The following is a 19,431-nucleotide window of genomic DNA, read 5'->3' on the forward strand; positions in this document are numbered from 1 at the left end:
TGCTCTAGTGGTTTTCCCTACTGATAAACTATGAATATTTGTTAATTCAATCTGATGGGCATTACATATTCTGTTGGTGTTTTTTTTTCTTAAATTTTTTCTTTAAATTTTGTTAATTGCATTCACAATGTTGTACAACTATCACTACTATTTCCAAAACTCTTGTATCACCCTAAAGAGGAACTGTACCCATTAAGCAATAACCCCCATTCCCACGCCCCTCAGTCCTTGGTAACCTCTAACCTACTTTCTATCTCTATGAATTTGCCTATTCCTTTTGTGTTAGCTTATTTCACTTCACACCATGTTTTCATCCATGTTGTAGGATGCCATCAGAATGTCATTCCTTTCTATGTTCAAATAATATTTCTTTGTATGCAGATATCACGTTTTCTTTATCCATTCTTCTGTTGATAGACACTTGGGTGGTTTCCACACTTCAGCTATTGTGAATAATGCTGTGATAAACAGTGGTATACAATTATCTATTTGAGTTCCTGTTTTCATTTCCTTGGAGTGTGTATACCAAAAATGGAATTACTGGGTTATGGTAACTGTATATTTAATTGTTTGACAAACCACCATTCTGTTTTCCATAGCAGCTGCACCATTTCACATCCCCGCCAGCAATGCATGCGTAAGGGTTCCAATTTCTCTACATTCCTTGCCAATACTTGCTATTTTTCCTTTTTTAATTATAGACATCCTAATAGCTATAAAGTTGTATCTCATTGTTATTTTGATTGGCATTCCCCTAATGATGACATTGAGCATCTTTTCCTGTGTCATTTGTATATCTTCTTGAGAGAAGTGTGTATTCAAACTTTCTGTATTTTTAAAACTTTTCCAAATGACAATTTAAAGTCTGGCAGCAGGCAATAGAGCCTATTACTTGAATAAAATCTGCTACGTATTTCAAGAACGTTACTTTCTTGATATTTCTGACAAATCAAAGTTTCACTCTACTTCACCTCTCAGAAAATTTCATCCCAAACTACATCATTCATTCCCTCGGTCAGCAAGTTCCCTGAGAGAGCTTTTGCAAAGCTTTCTTTGCAACATCTGAAGTGACAGGCAAATCCAACTTTGGGCAAAGGTCCAAGAAGCCAGGAGGCAGGAACCAGGGTAAAATCAAGTTGTCATCAGTTGTCAGCTTGTCCTTCATTCTGGACTAAAGAGACATTGGGGAGTTGGGCTTTTTCCTTTGGCTTTATAGGAAAATACATGATCTCTTCTCATGCCCTGATCACAGAACAAGAAATAAAGAGGTAGAAGAAAAAAAGAAGGGAAAGTGTGTTTCCTCCCAAAATACACAAAAGCATCAACTTTAGTTTACATCCAACTTCAAATCCTACTAAGCCTACCAAAGTTAATAGTATTACTATTCATCTCTGTTAGAGTTTGGGCAAACCAAATTTTCCCTCTGCTGGCATGTCTATTATCCCATGTTCTATGGGAAGAAGGAATCTCATTTAACACTCTCCAATATTTTCCTTCCCTAGTGGTAAGCTCTTTTTGTCTCCCCTTCCTACAACCCCTAGTAAACTCCTAAACACTTTCTACATTGTATTCCCTGGGTGGTGATACAATGGATTTGGAGTATGGCCTATAGAGTCCGATGGTCTAGGGTTATAGTCCTGGCTTTTGTCACTTAATATTATTTGTCATTGCCATTGTTATTGACCTCTCTGAATTTCAGTTTCTTTGCTACCTGTTTTTTAAAAAGGCAATAATATAACTAAAAACAGCCACAATACCAACTTTATTTGGCTTAACCAATTAAAATATTTTAATATATCTCATGTAATAGGAAGCCCGGAGACTGAATGGGCTTCGGAGCTGGCTGATTCAGTCACTCAAAAAATGTAGCTAAGGATCAAGATTCTTTGCATCTCACTGCTCTGCCAGCCAAAGCATTAACAGCATCCTAAGGTCAGTTTCCTTCTAGATGGCATAAAGCTATCAATGACAGGCTTCTCTGTTCCTATCTCACAGAAGGGAGCAAGGTTTCTCCCCAGTTTGGTTACAGAGTTGTCAGGGATGTTCTTCCCTTAGACTGATGTACCAACGTGGGTTACGTCTTCACTCCTGGATTAACTGCTGTAACCAGAGGAGTGCTGAACACCCATTGTCTGAAGCCTGGTTATGGCTCCAACACTAGCAAGAGGGCTGGTTTGCCACAGATGTCTTGGACTAAACAGGACCCACTGATGGAGCTGGGAAGGAAGGGATCAGCTGTGTAGGGGTGGGGAATAACTGACCAAAGGCAGAATTTTATTGGGAATGAGAAAGGAAACAATGAATGCTGAGAAGACCACAATGGTAACCACTTTATTAATATCCAGCTTCTTTCGTTCTAGAAATGATTCTTTATTTTTTATTGAAATGATTCAGTAATACACACACATACACACACATATATATATACACATTCTTTTTCATAATTCTTTTCATTATGGTTTATCACAAGATACTGAATATAGTTACCTGTGCTATACAGTAGGGCCTTACAGATGCCAAACTCCCAATACTTCCTTGCCCCACCTACCATCAGACATCTTTTAAGAGCATATAAATGTATGTACAACACATTATATATGTTATGTATTTACATATAAATTGTATAAATTTATAGAAGTTATATATGCATATGCTCTTAAAAGAAGTCTGATATATATTAAAATATATATATGTGCTATGAAAATATAATATAAACCTGGTATACAGCAGATGATTAATAGACAGTAATTTTTTTCAATTATTTAATAACTATAGTGAAGTGAAGTCACTCAGTCATGTCCGACTCTTTGCGACCCCATGGACTGTAGCCTACCAGGTTCCACCATAACTATAAGCCTATCTTAAATTCCTTATAAGGCTCTAAACTTCTTATATCTTGTAATAACCTATAATGGAAAAGAATCAGGAAAAAATAGTGTATATATATATATATGCATAACTTGAACCACTTTGCTGTACCCTTGAAACTAACACAACATTGTAAATTAACTAGACTTCAACTTTTAAATTAATTAATTTTAAAACAAACTCTTAAGTTTCTTCAGGACAGAAACTGTTAAACATGATCTTCAATTTTCATAACAACAGATCAACATTCTGTCTCCTCATCTGGTACTGAAATCATGTAATACCATTTCAGCTACCAGTAGAGAGGTTTGATTATTCACCCACCCACCCATCTACCCACTTTCTCCATCCATTCAATCAAATATTCATGAAGCTCTTACTACAAACCAGGCTTCTAGGCCCCTAAGAAAACAATAAGCAGGGAGTGAGAACAACTCAGGGAAACTGGAAATACTTTGGGCTTCTCGGGCACCCAAGAAGCTCATCTCTCTGAAGCAGTGACAGATAAAAAGGAGAATAGCTCAAGGGGAAGACTAGTTCCTCTGATATCTCCTCTTCTCAACAACTCAGATAAGACTCAAAAATCCCTTGGATTTGGGGGAGGGATTGACTTGGGCACAGATAGGATGAGACTCTCGTTCATTCAACTGCTGAAACGTTGAGGTACCTCGAGGGTAATTAGATGGTCAATTAAGCAAAGTATCAGATAATAATCAATCAGAAGAAGAGAGAATCAATCAAGGGACTGGAAACATGAGCAAAGGCAAACCATGGCCTGAGCAACCAGCTCTCTGCTCCCGGAATCCCTCATCCTTGCCTTAGTGCAAAGGGCAGAATTACCTCCCACCTCTGAGGCCAGAGAACAGGGTCTGTATGAGCCATAGCCCCAAAGAGATCCTCTCCGCAACGTGTTAATACAAAATGCCTAAGGACATGGAAATGTTAGCTGAAGCAAGCCAGGGTAGCCAAGCTTCTCTGTTCTCCCCTACGCTGCTTCTTTCTTCCATGTCCTCTTGGTCCTGAGCATCAGTCCTGTGTCCCGGATTCGGGCAGCAGCCCTGACAAACTCATAATATTTACACATTTGGAATGAAATTACCGCACCTTGTTAGCCTAGAAATGTAAAGCAAATACGGATGAGAGCAGTGTCTTTCTGCTTATGTGGTAGCTCAGGGAGCCCTCTCTCCAGCAGACCTAGTTTACATCGCAGGCGTCAGAGCGCCACCTTACGGTAAGGAACAAGAAGGACAATGCTTTGCATCCTGGAACATTTCGAAGTCACTCCCGGCGCTCATTTTCCTGCCATCCAGGAGGAGGAAGAGAAGACAGCGCTTCAGTCTGTTATTTTCTCTCCAAAGTTGAGCTATGTGTCAGAAAATCCCACCGCACCTTCCTGACCTGGAGTCTTAGCGGCTCATCTTACTTGTTTTCAGGAAAGGTTGGATATCTTAGAAAATCCTCCTTTTTGCGCAGTTAGCAAAGATGTGTTTGGGAAGAGGAGACAGCGATTTGCCCAAGAAGCGAAGGGATTTTTCTTTTTCCAAACAGCTTTATTGGTCAAGCTTAACTAACACTTGAACCCCCTCCCCACTCCCACTCCCACCCTCGTCATTGCGGCTTCGCCTGTAATGGAAGGAACACGGTGACTATGGAGCCAAGTCCGGTGTGCAGAATCGCAGGGAATTTTCCTGGCTTGCCTGGGCCTGCCACATCACGGCATTATGTACTTCCAGGTTTCGGGAGCAAGCATCTGCAAAATCTTGCAGGCCCAACACCCTCACATCTGGGGATATTCCTAACCAGGGATCAAACCCAGGGCTCCCAATTGCAGGCGGATTCTTTACCAGCTGAGCCACCAGGGAAGCCCACATCTTTGCAACATGGCCCTCAAATTGCCCCACATTCAAGAATCTGCCTGCAATGAAGGAGACCTGGGTTCGACTCCTGGGTTGGGAAGATCCCCTGGAGAAGGAAATGGAAAACCACTCCAGTATTCCTGCCTAGAGAATCTCATGGACAGAGGAGCCTGGCAGGCTACAGTCCATGGGGTCGCAAGAGTTGGACACGACTTAGTAACTAAACCACCACCACAAGCATCTTAACCATCACTGACTTAAACAATATAAACAGTAGAGGCTATCATCGGGAAAACACCTGTCTCTATGGATTGGTAAGGATTAAGTAAGTTGATACAGTGCTTGGAACTTTGCCTGGCATATAGTAAGTACTACATGTGTTGGCTGGTATCACTTTCACAGTAAGTATTAGTTGATAAGTCATATCCGATTCTTTGCAACCCCAGGGACTGTAGCCTGACAGGCTTCTCTGTCCATGGGATTTTCCAGGCAGGAATACTGGAGTGGGTTGCCACTTCCTTCTCCAGGGGATCTTCCCAACCCAGAGATTGAACCTGGTCTTCTGGGGGAGCCCATCACTTTCACAATACTATTACACAAATTTTAGTGCTTGTCTCCAAAGATCCCAAACCCTATGGTACCTGGATATACAACCATCCCTTGGTCTCTGCAGGGGGTTGATTCCAGGACTCCCCCAGGACACCAGAATCTACAGATGCTCAAGTCTCTTACAGAAAATGATGTAGTATTTGTGTATTAGTTCAGTTCCATCGCTCAGTCGTGTCTGACTCTTTGCGACCCCATGAATCGCAGCACGCCAGGCCTCCCTGTGCATCACCATCTCCCGGAGTTCACTCAGACTCACGTCCATCGAGTCACTGATGCCATCCAGCCATCTCATCCTCTGTCCCCTTCTCCTCCTGCACCCAATCCCTCCCAGCATCAGAGTCTTTTCCAATGAGTCAACTCTTCGCATGAGGTGGCCAAAGTACTGGAGTTTCAGCTTTAGCATCATTCCTTCCAAAGAAATCCCAGGGCTGATCTCCTTCAGAATGGACTGGTTGGATCTCCTTGCAATCCAAGGGTCAAGAGTCTTCTCCAACACCACAGTTCAAAAGCATCAATTCTTCGGCACTCAGCCTTCTTCACAGTCCAACTCTCACATCCGTACATGACCACAGGAAAAACCATAGCCTTGACTAGACGGACCTGAGTTGGCAAAGTAATGTCTCTGCTTTTGAATATACTACCTAGGTTGGTCATAACTTTTTCTTCCAAGGAGTAAGCGTCTTTTAATTTCGTGGCTGCAGTCACCATCTGCAGTGATTTTGGAACCCAAAAAAATAAACTCTGACACTGTTTCCACTGTTTCCCCATCTATTTGCCATGAAGTGATGGGACCAGATGCCATGATCTTCGTTTTCTGAAAGTTGAGCTTTAAGCCAAATTTTTCGCTCTCCTCTTTCACTTTCATCAAGAGGCTTTTTAGTTCCTCTTCACTTTCTGCCATAAGGGTGGTGTCATCTGCATATCTGAGGTTATTGATATTTCTCCCAGCAATCTTGATTCCAGCTTGTGTTTCTTCCAGTCCAGCGTTTCTCATGATGTACTCTGCATAGAAGTTAAATAAGCAGGGTGACAATATACAGCCTTGATGTACTCCTTTTCCTATTTGGAACCAGTCTGTTGTTCCATGTCCAGTTCTAACTGTTGCTTCCTGACCTGCATACAGATTTCTCAAGAGGCAGGTTAGGTGGTCTGGTATTCCCATCTCTTGAATTTTCCACAGTTTATTGGGATCCACACAGTTAAAGGCTTTGGCATAGTCAATAAAGCAGAAATAGATGTTTTTCTGGAACTCTCTTGCTTTTTCCATGATCCAGCGGATGTTGGCAATTTGATCTCTGGTTCCTCTGCCTTTTCGAAAACCAGCTTGAACATCAGGGAGTTCACGGTTCACATATTGCTGAAGCCTGTCTTGGAGAATTTTGAGCATTACTTTACTAGCATGTGAGATGAGTGCAACTGTGCGGTAGTTTGAGCATTCTTTAGCATTGCCTTTCTTTGGGATTGGAATGAAAACTGACCTTTTCCAGTCCTGTGGCCACTGCTGAGTTTTCCAAATTTGCTGGCATTTTGAGTGCAGCACTTTCAGAGCATCATCTTTTAGGATTTGAAGCAGCTCCACTGGAATTCCATCACCTCCACTAGCTTTGTTATAGTGATGCTTCCTAAGGCCCACTTGATTTCATATTCCAGGATGTCTGGCTCTAGGTGAGTGATCACACCTTCGTGATTATCTGGGTCATGAAGATCTTTTTCGTACAGTTCTTCTGTGTATTCTTGCCACCTCTTCTTAATATCTTCTGCTTCTGTTAGGTCCAGACCATTTCTGTCCTTTATCGAGCCCATCTTTGCATGAAGTGTTCCCTTGGTATCTCTAATTTTCTTAAAGAGATCTCTAGTCTTTCCCATTCTTATGTTTTCCTCTATTTCTTTGCGTTGATCACTGAAGAAGGCTTTCTTATCTCTTCTTGTTATTCTTTGGAACTCTGCATTCAGATGCTTATATCTTTCCTTTTCTCCTTTGCTTTTTGCCTCTCTTCGTTTCACAGCTATTTGTAAGGCCTCCCCAGACAGCCATTTTGCTTTTTTGCATTGAGCATATTCTCTCATGTACTTTATTTTTTATGTATTTATTTTTGGCTGCTGTGGGCTCACAGGCTTTTCATCGCATGGCTTCTCTTGCTATAGAGCACAGGCTGTAGGCTCATGGACTGTAAAGTGTGGGCTCAGTACACATGGCCCACAGGCTTGGTTGCCCACAGCATCGCAATCTTAGTTCTCAGACCAGAGATTGAACCCACATCCCCTGCAATGGTAGGTGGATTCTTTGCCACTGGACCACCAGGGAAGTCCCTCCCATTACATTTTAGCTCATCTCTAGTTTTCTTACGTAGGTATACCTTGCTTTATTGAGTTTCACCTTATTGTCCTTCACAGATCTTGTCTTTTATACAGATTGAAGGTTTATGGCAACCCTGCCTCCAGCAAGTCTATCGGTGCCACTTGTCCAGCAGCATTTGCTTACTTTGTGTTTCTGTGTCACATGTTGGTAATTCTTGCAATATTTCAAACATTTTTGTTGTTGTTATGTTTCTTATGGTGATCTGTGATCAGTAATCTTTGATGCTGCTATTTGCAAAATGATTGTCACTCAGATGGTAGAATTTTTAGCAATAAAGTATTTTTTAATAAAGATATATACATTTTTAAGACAGAATACTATTGAATACCTGAGAGACTAAAGTATAATGTAAACATAGCTTTTACATGTACTGGGAAACTGAAAAAAAAAATCATGTGACTTGATCTACTTTGATATTTGCTTTATTGCAGCGGTCTGGAACCAAACCCATAATTTCTCTGAGGTTTCTCTGTAACACCTAATATAAATGCTATGCAAACAGTTGTAAATACAACATAAATGCTATGTAAACTGCATTGTAAAATGCTATGTAGGTGCCAGCATGGCAAATTCAAGTTTTGATTTTTGGAACTTTCTGGAATTTTTTTCCCCAAATATTTTTGACTCGTGAATGATTGACTCTGTGGGTGAAGAACCTCCAGATACAAAGAGCCTGCTGTGTGTGTGTTAGTCACTCAGTCGTGTCTGACTCTGAGACCCCACAGACTGCAGCCTACCAGGCTCCTCTGTCCATGGGATTTTTCAGGCGAGAATACTGGAGTGAGTTGCCATCTCCTCTTCCAAGGGATCTTCCCAACCCAGGGATTGAACCTGGATCTTCTGGGTCTCCTGGTGTTTGGAGGTAAACTATACGGATGCCTGTAACTTACTTTGAAAAGCACCACAAAAATGAGGTGGGGATGAATGAACATAGACCGAGACGGATGGATGGATGGATGGATGGATGGAGAGTTCAGTGGAGGGATAAAAGGAGGGAGATTAGTAGGTGGAACAAGGGAAGACAGAAGAGGAAAGAAAAGATAAACGGTAATGCAAGTTAAGTAAAATGTTAACTACAAATATACATGGTTGGTTGGTCCACACCATGTCCACTATATGATCTTTCCATTTTCCTGTATGTTTAAAATATTTTTGCAACAGATGTCAAAAAACTATATGCAAAATATAATAACTGTATAATACATGTAGACAGATATATCAAAATAAAATATTTGATATCAGATAATATCAAAATAAACTCAAAAAACAAAAGTAGTTATTTCTGGCAGCAGAATTATTGGTAATGTGGACTGTCTTTTTAACATGCTTTTCTTTTTTATTTCCCAATTTTTGAGCAACAAGCCTGTATCACTTTGATAAACAGGGGAGGGGGACAGATATTTGAGCAAAAAAGGTCATCAGAGAAGGATGTTCAATGCCCCTTATTTTCTCGTTTGGGATTTAAAAGCTGGAAACATCTCTGAAAATAATACATTGTAAAGAACAGAAGGTCTCACTGAAGCCTCCTCCTGGGCTATGACCCTGGAGAGCAGTTGGAGGGAAAGAAAACTGGGACAGTTTTCTGGAGCAGAGCCACGGGACCTGTCTGCAGCTTGGGCTCAGGCAACGTGCTAATATGTTTTAGGCAAGTGGAATAATTTTCCCACAGGAGACGCCCTGGGAAAGTGTCTGAGAGTCAAATGGGGTGGCAGTCATGAGGGTTCCTTGATTCTGTTTTGACCATAAACTGTAAGTCAAGGCTATGAGGTTAAATATAAATCCTGTTATCTCCGACTGTTCCTTCCAGACACAGAGCAGCATTTCTGGGAGCATCCTTTCATCCTGGACCAGGAAAAGAGACAGATGAGCCTGTGTGGGAGAGGCCCTGTCCTCAGGATCCCAGGACCCCGGTCTATCTCTGTCCTAAGAGCAGAATCCTCTGCCCAAACATGTCACTTTTGAGCTACCACCCAGTTTCTGACCATACATCATTTTATAAGATAAAAGTATATTCAAGTCATTTTTTAAGTTCAAAACTATGCTTAGAATTCGCATAGTTACTGATAACAAAAGCCTAAAGGAAGTCAAGAATTTCCTTTCTGTCTACATTGCTTAAAGTGTTCAGTGATTATGACATTGTTGACGTTGTGTTGGTTCTCCTGTCAAAAGTTTCTAGTTATAAATGGACCCTGTGATTTACATCACTTATTTACATGGGGCACATTTCACATCATGTTTTCACATTCCATATTACTTTATTGGGAAGTGAAGTATTAACAAAAGCATCTTGGACTGGCAGGGAGAAAACATGATATTCTATAGCTCTTGGTGCTGTCAACTACAAATTGGCACTTACCAATTTCATTGCCAGCCACTGAACAACGGCATTTGCCATCCCTGGTGGCTCAGACGGTAAAGCGTCTGTCTGCAATGCAGGAGACCCAGGTTCGATCCCTGGGTTGGGAAGATTCCCCTGGAGAAAGAAATGGCAGCCCACTCCAGTATTCTTGCCTGGAAAATCCCATGGACGGTGGAGCCTAGTAGGCTACTGTCCATGGGGTGGCAAAGAGTCAGACACGACTGAGCGACTTCACTTCTTCTGCGGAGACTGAACACTGTGCTGCTATAGCTGCTGACCTTCAACACCCCTGAGGGAGCTCAGGGTGGAGTGAGGCACTCTGTGCTCCAGGGGATCTGGTGGGACAGGTCTTTGGATCAGTTCAGTTCAGTTCGGTCGCTCAGTCGTGACCGACTCTTTGCCACCCCACGAATCACAGCACGCCAGGCCTCCCTGTCTATCACCAACTCCCGGAGTGCACCCAAACTCATGTCCATCGAGTTGGTCATGCCATCCAGCCATCTCATCCTCTGTTGTCCCCTTCTCTTCGTGCCCCCAATCCCACCCAGCATCAGTCTCTTCCAATGAGTCAGCTCTTCGCATGAGGTGGCCAAAGTATTGGAGTTTCAGCTTCAGCATCAGTCCTTCCAATGAATATTCAGGACTGATTTCCTTCAGAATGGACTGGTTGGATATCCTTACAGTCCAAGGGACTCTCAAGTCTTCTCCAACATCACAGTTCAAAAGCATCAATTCTTCGGCGCTCAGCTTTCTTCACAGTCCAACTCTCACATCCATACATGACCACAGGAAAAAAACATAGCCTTGATTAGACGGATCTTTGTTGGCAAAGTAATATCTCTGCTTTTCAATATACTATCTAGGTTGGTCATAACTTTCCCTCCAAGGAGTGAGCGTCTTTTAATTTCATGGCTGCAGTCACCATCTGCAGTGATTTTGGAGCCCCAAAAATTAAAGTCTGAAACTGTTTCCACTGTTTCCTCATCTATTTCCCATGAACTGATGGCATAGATACTTGGATGTTTTTAGGAACAGATTTTATAATCTCAATCCTTGTATCTCCTCATATCTAGAAAAGTACTAAATCCCTTCCTGGTGACATCAGATCCTCATGACTAGCAGAAACCCTTTTGTAAAATGAGTGCATAATGGTATTGAACTCCCCCTTCACCAAAACCTTATATACTGACCTTCCTCCCACTGCCTCGTTGGAGTAGTCTCTCAGAGATATCTGGGGTGCTGCCTTCTGGGCTGCAGTACTCATTTTGCCCCCAATAAAACTTAGCTCACAACTCTTACATTGTGCATCTTTTTAGTCAACAGTGCTAAAACTGGTGGCAAATACCATCATTATTTCACTTTCAGCCCATACTTAGTGGATCCCTACCATATGCCAAGCATTGTCTAGTCACTAGAGCAGTGGGGTAAAACACAGACCAAAAACTTGGCCCTGTTGGGTTTTACATCCTACAACAGAGAGAAAGACAAATATAAAATGAATCAGTAAATGTAAGAGGCATACAATGTGTAATAGGTTAAATGGCGCTCCCCTAAAAGATATGTCCACCTGATGCTGAATCTGACCTCTGTACCTTGACACCGAATTAAATCTCAAAGATGGAGTTCTGGGTGAAGCAGAAAAGAATGATTTTATTACTTTGCCAGGCAAATGGGGACACAGTGAGGTAATACCCTCAAAACTGTGTGTCCTGACCTGGAGCAAGTAATGAAGGGTTTTATGGTGATAGTTCAAAGAGGACGTGATCAGCTTTTGAACCTTCTTCTGATTGGCTCACAGTGAGAATACTGGGCGTCAGTGTCATCAGCCTTCTAGTTCCAACCAGTCTGGGGTCTACATGCTTGTGGGCAGCACACAGTTAACTTCTCCCACCTGTATGGGGGTTTTCAGTCTCTGAAAAACAGCTCAAATATATTGTTTTGTGTATCCCTTGAGGGGGAACCAGGACCTTGCCCCAAGGCCTGTGCATATCTCAGCATCCCCTCTCTTTCCTAATTAGCATCTGCTTGAACCTGCCCTTTGGAACTCAGGGAAAGGCTTGGAGGCTAATGAAGCCTACTTCCTATAATTCAGAAGTGGAGGACACAGAAAGGCTTTTGCGCCCAGAAGCCCCACAAGGTCCTGCTCTCGGTTCTACACCTGGCACCTGGGAATATGATGTGATTTGGGAAAAGAGTCTTTGCAGATGTAATGGAATAAAGGAGCTGGAGAAAAGATTATCCTGGATTAAAGCAGTGGCTGGAAAACCAATGATGTGTCCTGATAAGAGAAGCAAAAGAGAGAACATGGAGAGGAGATGGCATTATGAAGATGGGGGCAAAGACTAGAGCGATGCCTTCACAAGCCAAAAGCCGCCAGCAGAATCTAGGAGAGGAGCATGGAATCTGTTTTCCCATAGAGCCTCCACAAGGAACCAACCCTTGCCAGCATCTTGATTTCAGACTTCTGACCTCCAGAACCAGGAGATAATCCAGTTCTGTTGTTTTAAGAGCTTGTGGTCACAAGAAACTAATACAAAAGAGACTTAAAACTATGGCTAAAAATAATAAACTTTAAAAAGGGAACAGGAAATGCTGGGGAGTGGTGATTTTTAAAAGAAGGAGGTGGGAAAGGAGTGTTTGAAAAAGTGACATTTGAGCAAAACTTGAAAGAGGTGAGGGATGAACAATGTGGATGGTGAACCAAGATCTTTGCTGGGACAGGAGACAGGGAGGCCCACGTGGCTGCAGAAGGGAGGCAGGAAGAGTGTCCTAGAGAAGGCGTGGTGCCACGACCGTGTGAGCCTCTGTGAGGCTTTTCATTTTTATTCCGAATAAGACGACTCATTGAAGAATTCTGAGCAGAGATGGGGATGCAATCTGACTTTCCCTTTAAAGATGACCCTGACTGCGTGTTAAGAACAGACTGTAGGAAACAAGGGTGGAGGTGGGGAGACCAGGAGAGGAGATGCTCACGGGTTCCAGGTGAGAGGGGACCAGGTCTCAGATCAGGATGGAGCGTGGTGAGAAGCACTCAGATTCTGAAGGTACTCTGATGGGAGAGGAAATAGGATTTACCAATGGATGTGTCTGTCTTTTTTTCAGTATTTTAAGGAAAGATAAACAAATTCCAACTTGTTGAACTCTTTTTGCAACCACTCTTCAGAACGGGGATGGGGGAGTGCAATAACGGATGCCCGTCCCATCCTCCCCTCCTGAACAAACACACACACTCTCCAGGTTTCAGTTTCACAGTGCCTCTCTGTCCCTTGATTCTTTCCCCAAACTGAGAACAACTCATACATATACACTTTACGCATATAAATATCCCAAATATATATACTTCATATATATATATTTACTAGGTATATATACTTCATATGTATTTCATATATAAATATATGCATATAAAACTCCTAAATATATATACTTCAGGAATACATACACACACACACACACACACATATATATGGAGACACAGGAGATGCAGGTTTGATCCCTGGGTCAAGAAGATCCCCTGGAGGAGGGCAAGGCAACCCACACCAGTATTCTTACCTGGAGGATCCCATCGACAGAAGAGCCTGGTGGGCTACAGTCCACAGGATCTCAAAGAGTCAGACATGACTGAAGCAACTGAGCATGCCTGCACGCACACATACATATAATTATGTATAATTTAGAAATGATTATACAGTTAACATGGAAATATCTCTAAGATATATTATTAAGTGACAAAATGCAAGTATATATCGTATACTATCACTTTTATGGGAGAGAAATTACACTATAAATTTATATTATGTTTGTACATACAAAAATTATCCCTGGAAGAATAAACAAGAAATACCAGGAAGGAGACCAGGGTGGATGAGAGATGGGGAGGAAAGGAGACTTACTTTCCAGAGCATTTCCTATAAATCTTGTTCCATGCATGTATTACCCACACAGAGGAATACATTTTAATAGAAAAAATCATCCCACAGATATTTCAGCAATTTATTAAGTGTGACATGCATTTCAGCTGTGATTTAATGTATTCAAGACAGTTAGGAGAGAAACATTATTCTATGGCAGTAGTCATAGGAATTGTATAGATCTTTATAATGAAATGTATTTCATATATTTTATTGTGAAAGATTTTAAACATGAACAGAAGTAGTCACAATAGCATAAATCAAGGGCCAGCAAACTCTGTAAAGGGCAGGAGAGTATATACTTCAGGCTCAGACAGTCTTTGTAACAACAACTCAACTCTAACATTACAATGCAAAATCAACCAGAGAAAATATGTGAACAAGCAGGCATGGTTGTGGTCCAATAAAACTTTATTTACAAAAACAGGCAATGGGCTGGATTTGGCCCTCAGGTCATAGCTTGCTAAACTAAACTCTGATAAACCCTTGGACTAAAAGGAGATCCAACCAGTCCATCCTAAAGGAGATCAGTCCCGGGTGTTCAGTGGAAGGACTGATGTTGAAGCTGAAACTCCAATACTTTGGCCACCTGATGCAAAGAGCTGACTCATTTGAAAAGACCCTGATGCTGGGAAAGATTGAGGGCAGGAGGAGAAGGGGATGACAGAGGATGAGATGGTTGGATGGCATCACCGACTTGATGGACATGAGTCTGGGTGAACTCCAGGAGTTGGTGATAGACAGGGATGCCTGGAGTGCTGTGGTTCATGGGGTCACAGAGAGTTGGACATGACTGAACTGAACTGAACTGAAACTCTGATATAAAGACTCCTAGGAACCCAGCTTCCAACCCCAACTACTGTTAATTCATCAATGCTGCCCCATCAACTACCCCTCAAATTGCTCAGAAGGAAATCCCAGACGCTATATCATTTCATCTTCAATGTTTCCAAGTATACTTCTAAAAGATAAGGACTCATCTTTTAAGATTATATGTAAGTGTGTGTGTGTGTGTGTGTGTGTGTGTGTGTGTGCGCGCGCGCGCGTGCGCTCAGTCACTCAGGTGTGTCTGATGCTTTGCAACTCTTTGGGAAGCTATGAATAGCCTGCCAGGCTCCTCTGTCCATGGTATTTTTCCAGGCAAGAAATGCTGGAGTGGATTGCCATTTCCTCCAGTGTCACAGGTAAGTAGTCAATAATAATATCTTAATGTTATCGAGATTCAGTCTCCATTCAAATTTCTGATTGTCTAATAAAAGTAACACATTGTTGACTTAAAAAAAAAAAATGTACTGTTAACTCAGTGGCACTTGCCACCTGCCTCTGTGGGGACTGAATCCTGCGCTGCTGCAGCTATACCTTCAACACGCCCTGAAGGGGGTTTGGGTGGAGAACAGGAATGAGGCACTCTGCTTCAGGAAAATTAGTGGAACAGGTCTTCAGATAGATATTTTCAGGAGCCCATTTTATGAGCCCAATCCTTCCATCTTCCCATATCTAAAAAAACACTAAATCCCTTTGTGGTGACATCAGTTCCTCATGACTAGCAGCAAACCTTTTGTAAAGATAAATGCTTGATTGCACAAACTCTCCCTCCACCAAAATCATATATATCCTGACCACCACCCCCACACACACACAAACACACACACACTTGTTTGGAGCAGTTTCTCAGAGCTATCTGAGGTGCTCTCTCCCTGGCTGCAGTCCTCACTTTGCCCCAAATAAAACTTAACTTGCAACCCTCACGATTACAATTTTTTTTAGTTAACAACATCTCAGCAGTTTTTAACATATACAATTAATTAAGGTCCACACACTGCTTCTAAGTCTCTTTTATATTTCTTTTACATTGATTCTATTTGTATGTCTTTTAGCCCAAGGTTGCATTTTCCAGAAAAAAATGAAGTCCAACATGTCATGCTAGACGCCCTGTACTTCCTCCAAAGCGTTTTTGTTACCGTCTGAGGAATGACCATGGATTGGATTTGTCACTGTTTTTCAGTTGCACAGTCCAACTCTTTGTGACCCCATGGACTGAAGCACGCCAGGCTCCCCTGTCTTTCACTATCTCCAAGTCTGCTCAGACTCATGTCCATTGAGTCAGTGACGCTATCTATCCATCTCATCCTCTGCTGCTCCCTTCTCCTTTTGCCTTCAGTCTTTCCCAGCATCAGGGTGTTTTCCGATGAGTTGGAACTGCAGCCTCAGCAACAGTCCTTCCAACGAATGTTCAGGGATGATTTCCTTTAGGATTGACTGATCCAATCTCTTTGCTGTCTAAGGGGCTCTCAAGAGTCTTCTCCAACACCACAATTTGAAAGCATCAATACTTCAGGGCTCAGCCTTCTGTATGGTCCAATTCTCACATCCATATATAACTACTGGAAAAATCATAGCTTTAACTATATGGACCTTTGTCATCAAAATTATGGAATCCTGTTGGGGCCGCTGGGAGGAGGGCAAGAGGGATTCCATCTTGAAGACTGTCAGCCGTCTTAAGACTTAAGACAGGATGTGAACTGGGCCTGAACCCTGCTAACCATCATTTAAAAAAAACCAGAAAACCCCTTCCTCACAGATGACAAAGATTGGAAGTAAAGGTCAGGTTGTCTCAGATAGGTTAACAATAGTGCCAGCACGTGCAAGTTGTAAGTGTTAATTCTTCTGCACCTGTATGTTGTAAAACTAATTACTAACGTGTAACCAGTCATGTAGCGGTTGGGAGGAGGGGGGAGGGGAGGAGGGGGGAGGGGAGGAGGGGGGAGGGGAGGGGGGGGAGGGGAGGAGGGGGGAGGGGCGGGGTAAAAAACCAAGTTCTCTGAAATCATCCGAGTCCTTGTTGGGAACCTATTCCCCTTGGACCTGCCAGTGTAATAAACTGTACTCCACTGTCTTGAGTGTCCTCTGAGGAGTGTTTTGTGACTCCGGATTCTATAACAGAATCATGGTCTTAATAGCCAGTCACCTGTTCACAATTGGTTACACAAATCAAATGTCATCGCACAAAATCATCAATCATGTGCCTTCAAGTCTTCAGGTATTTAAAAAAGAAAAATTCACCTGCCTGTGCAAGTCATCACACTCCTAAGAATTCATCCTAATAAAATAGAGACACACAGATGCCTGATGAAGGATTGCCTGGCTGCATTATTTCTAACTGTACGATATCAAAAATAACCAAAGCATTCAACAACCAGGAAATGATAACATTCATTACAATCTGTTCTGTTCAGTCATTAAGTCATGTCTGAAGCTTTGTGACCCCATAGACTTCAGCATGCCAGGCTATATTATGTGATGGTTGAAAACCATGGTTTTTAATATTCCTGTAGTGGTAAGTTAAGGTTCTTGACAAAACTTTAAACAAGAAGAAAAATCCAAAACTGTACGCACCTACAATTCTGTGAATGTCTGGGTGGAAAGCAATAAAAAGTCTCATTGTTATCTCTAGACATGGAGCTATGTGGCTTTCACTTAGTTACTTTTCTGTAAACTTTCCAGATTTTGTTTAATGTGGTACTCTACTTTTTAAATCAGAACAACAAAAATATTATTAATGTTATAAAGATTTCCAGCTCTCCCCCTTTCTTCTGGTCTTCTCTTTTATGTCTCTTTTTGTTCCTGCCCTTTCAACCCTCCTTCTTGCTTCCTTCCTCTGTCTGGTAAATTTATCAAGCATTACATCATCCCATTAATCTTGTTCAGGGCCGGAAGGGCTGCCATTCCTGGCCCTGGAGGTCAACAGCATCATGTTTGCACAAACCCAACATGGAGTTAAGGGCAATGACTCCAAATTTCACCCCACCCCCACTCCCCCCCAAAATGGGCTAAAACCATGCACCCATCTTCTTTTTCTTTCTTTTTTTTTTTATAATATTTACTTATTTGGCTGCACTGGGTCTTAGTCAGGGCATGAAAACTCTTAGTTGCGGCATGTGGGATCCAGTTCCCAGACCAGAGATCGAACTCCGGCCTCCTGGATTGGGAGTGTGACATCTTAGCCACCTGGGGGCCACCAACAAAGTCTTCATGTGCTCATGTTCTGCCATCTGCTCTCCTTTCTTGTGTATGTGTTAGTCACTTAGTCATGTCCAACTCTCTGTGACCCCATGGACTGTAGCCCTCCAGGCTCCTCTGTCCATGGGATTCTCCAAGCAAGAATACTGGACTGGGTTGCCATGCTCTCCTCCAGGGGATCTTCCCTGGGATTGAACCCACATCTCCTACATTGTAGGCAGATTCTTTACCATCTCAGCCACCAGGGGAGCATGACAATCCGTATGGGAAAGCTCCAGCAAGGGTTCACAGTTGTTTCTGTGGGAAAACTAGAAACAAAAGTCCAGTAAGAGGTTGTGGGCTCAGTTCAGTTCAGTCGCTCAGTCTTGTCTGACTCTTTGCCACCCCATGAATTGCAACACGCCAGGCCTCCCTGTCCATCACCATCTCCCAGAGTTCACTCAAACTCACGTCCATCGAGTCGGTGATGCCATCCAGCCATCTCATCCTCTGTCGTCCCCTTCTCCTCCTGCACCCAATCCTTCCAAGCATCAGAGTCTTTTCCAATGAGTCAACTTTTCACATGAGGTGGCCAAAGTACTGGAGTTTCAGCTTTAGCATCAGTCCTTCCAATGAACATCCAGGACTGATCTCCTTTAGGATGAACCGGTTGGACCTCCTTGCAGTCCAAGGGACTCTCAAGAGTCTTCTCCAACACCACAGTTCAAAAGCATCAATTCTTTGGCACTCAGCTTTCTTCACAGTCCAACTCTCACATCTGTACATGACCACAGGAAAAACCATAGCCTTGACTAGATGGTGGGCTACATAATTCCATAATCCTGTCATAGAAAAACAGAGAACAACAAAGAAGGAGCCTGAGAGTGGAGGGGCTCATGGTTGGCTACTCTTACCCCCACATTTGTCCCCAGCTCCTCCATCACTCCCCCTCTCCACTGGTCCTGGTGAACCTCCTCACAGTTGCTGCAACAAGCTGGGTGCCCTGGGGACTCAGGCAGCTTCATCTGTATGGCAATGCTCCTCTCTCTTCCCTTCTCCAAGGCTTCCCTCAGAAATCTCCTGGTTCACAAGGCCGCCTGTATAACATGTCAACTTCCCCCATCACACACCCTCAACATGGATGGTGAGGAGGGGGAAATTTCCCCCTCTATTCCTCTTGAATTCTTGAGGCTGGATTAATAGCAAAATTCACACCAGAGAGATTAACGGGAGAAATGAAACAAGGCTTAATTTATGAGTCCAGAGTCTCATGGAAATGGGACCTAAGAAGTGACCAAGGCTTGCAACTTTTACACTTTTTAGACAAGGAAACAATAAATCTGTGAGGAACTGACAGAACAAAGAAACTTAAACTTTGGGTGCTTTTTCTCTTTTTAGCCACACTATGCACTCTGTGGGATTTTAGTTTCCTGACCAGGGATGGAACCCATGCGCTTTGCACTGGGAGTG

The 19,431-nt window shown here is 42.6% G+C and overlaps 1 long non-coding RNA gene and 1 other non-coding gene across 2 annotated transcripts in view; one reads left to right on the forward strand and one right to left on the reverse strand.

The window, feature by feature from the left end:
- Positions 1-275: 275 nt before the first annotated feature.
- Positions 276-19,431, reverse strand: part of LOC132658585 (uncharacterized) — a 97,813-nt gene continuing 78,657 nt past the window's right edge. Inside the window, exons 4-5 of the long non-coding RNA XR_009598416.1 lie at positions 13,604-13,691; positions 276-13,100 (exon numbers count right to left, since the gene is read on the reverse strand). This is a non-coding gene — a long non-coding RNA (uncharacterized LOC132658585). The remainder of the gene's footprint in view (positions 13,101-13,603; positions 13,692-19,431) is intronic.
- On the forward strand, positions 10,087-10,158 carry TRNAC-GCA (transfer RNA cysteine (anticodon GCA)). Its single transcript has one exon. It is a non-coding gene; the product is annotated as a tRNA-Cys (tRNA).

This window comes from Ovis aries, chromosome 24, assembly GCF_016772045.2.
Source record: "Ovis aries strain OAR_USU_Benz2616 breed Rambouillet chromosome 24, ARS-UI_Ramb_v3.0, whole genome shotgun sequence".
In the NCBI taxonomy this organism is placed as follows: domain Eukaryota; kingdom Metazoa; phylum Chordata; class Mammalia; order Artiodactyla; family Bovidae; genus Ovis; species Ovis aries.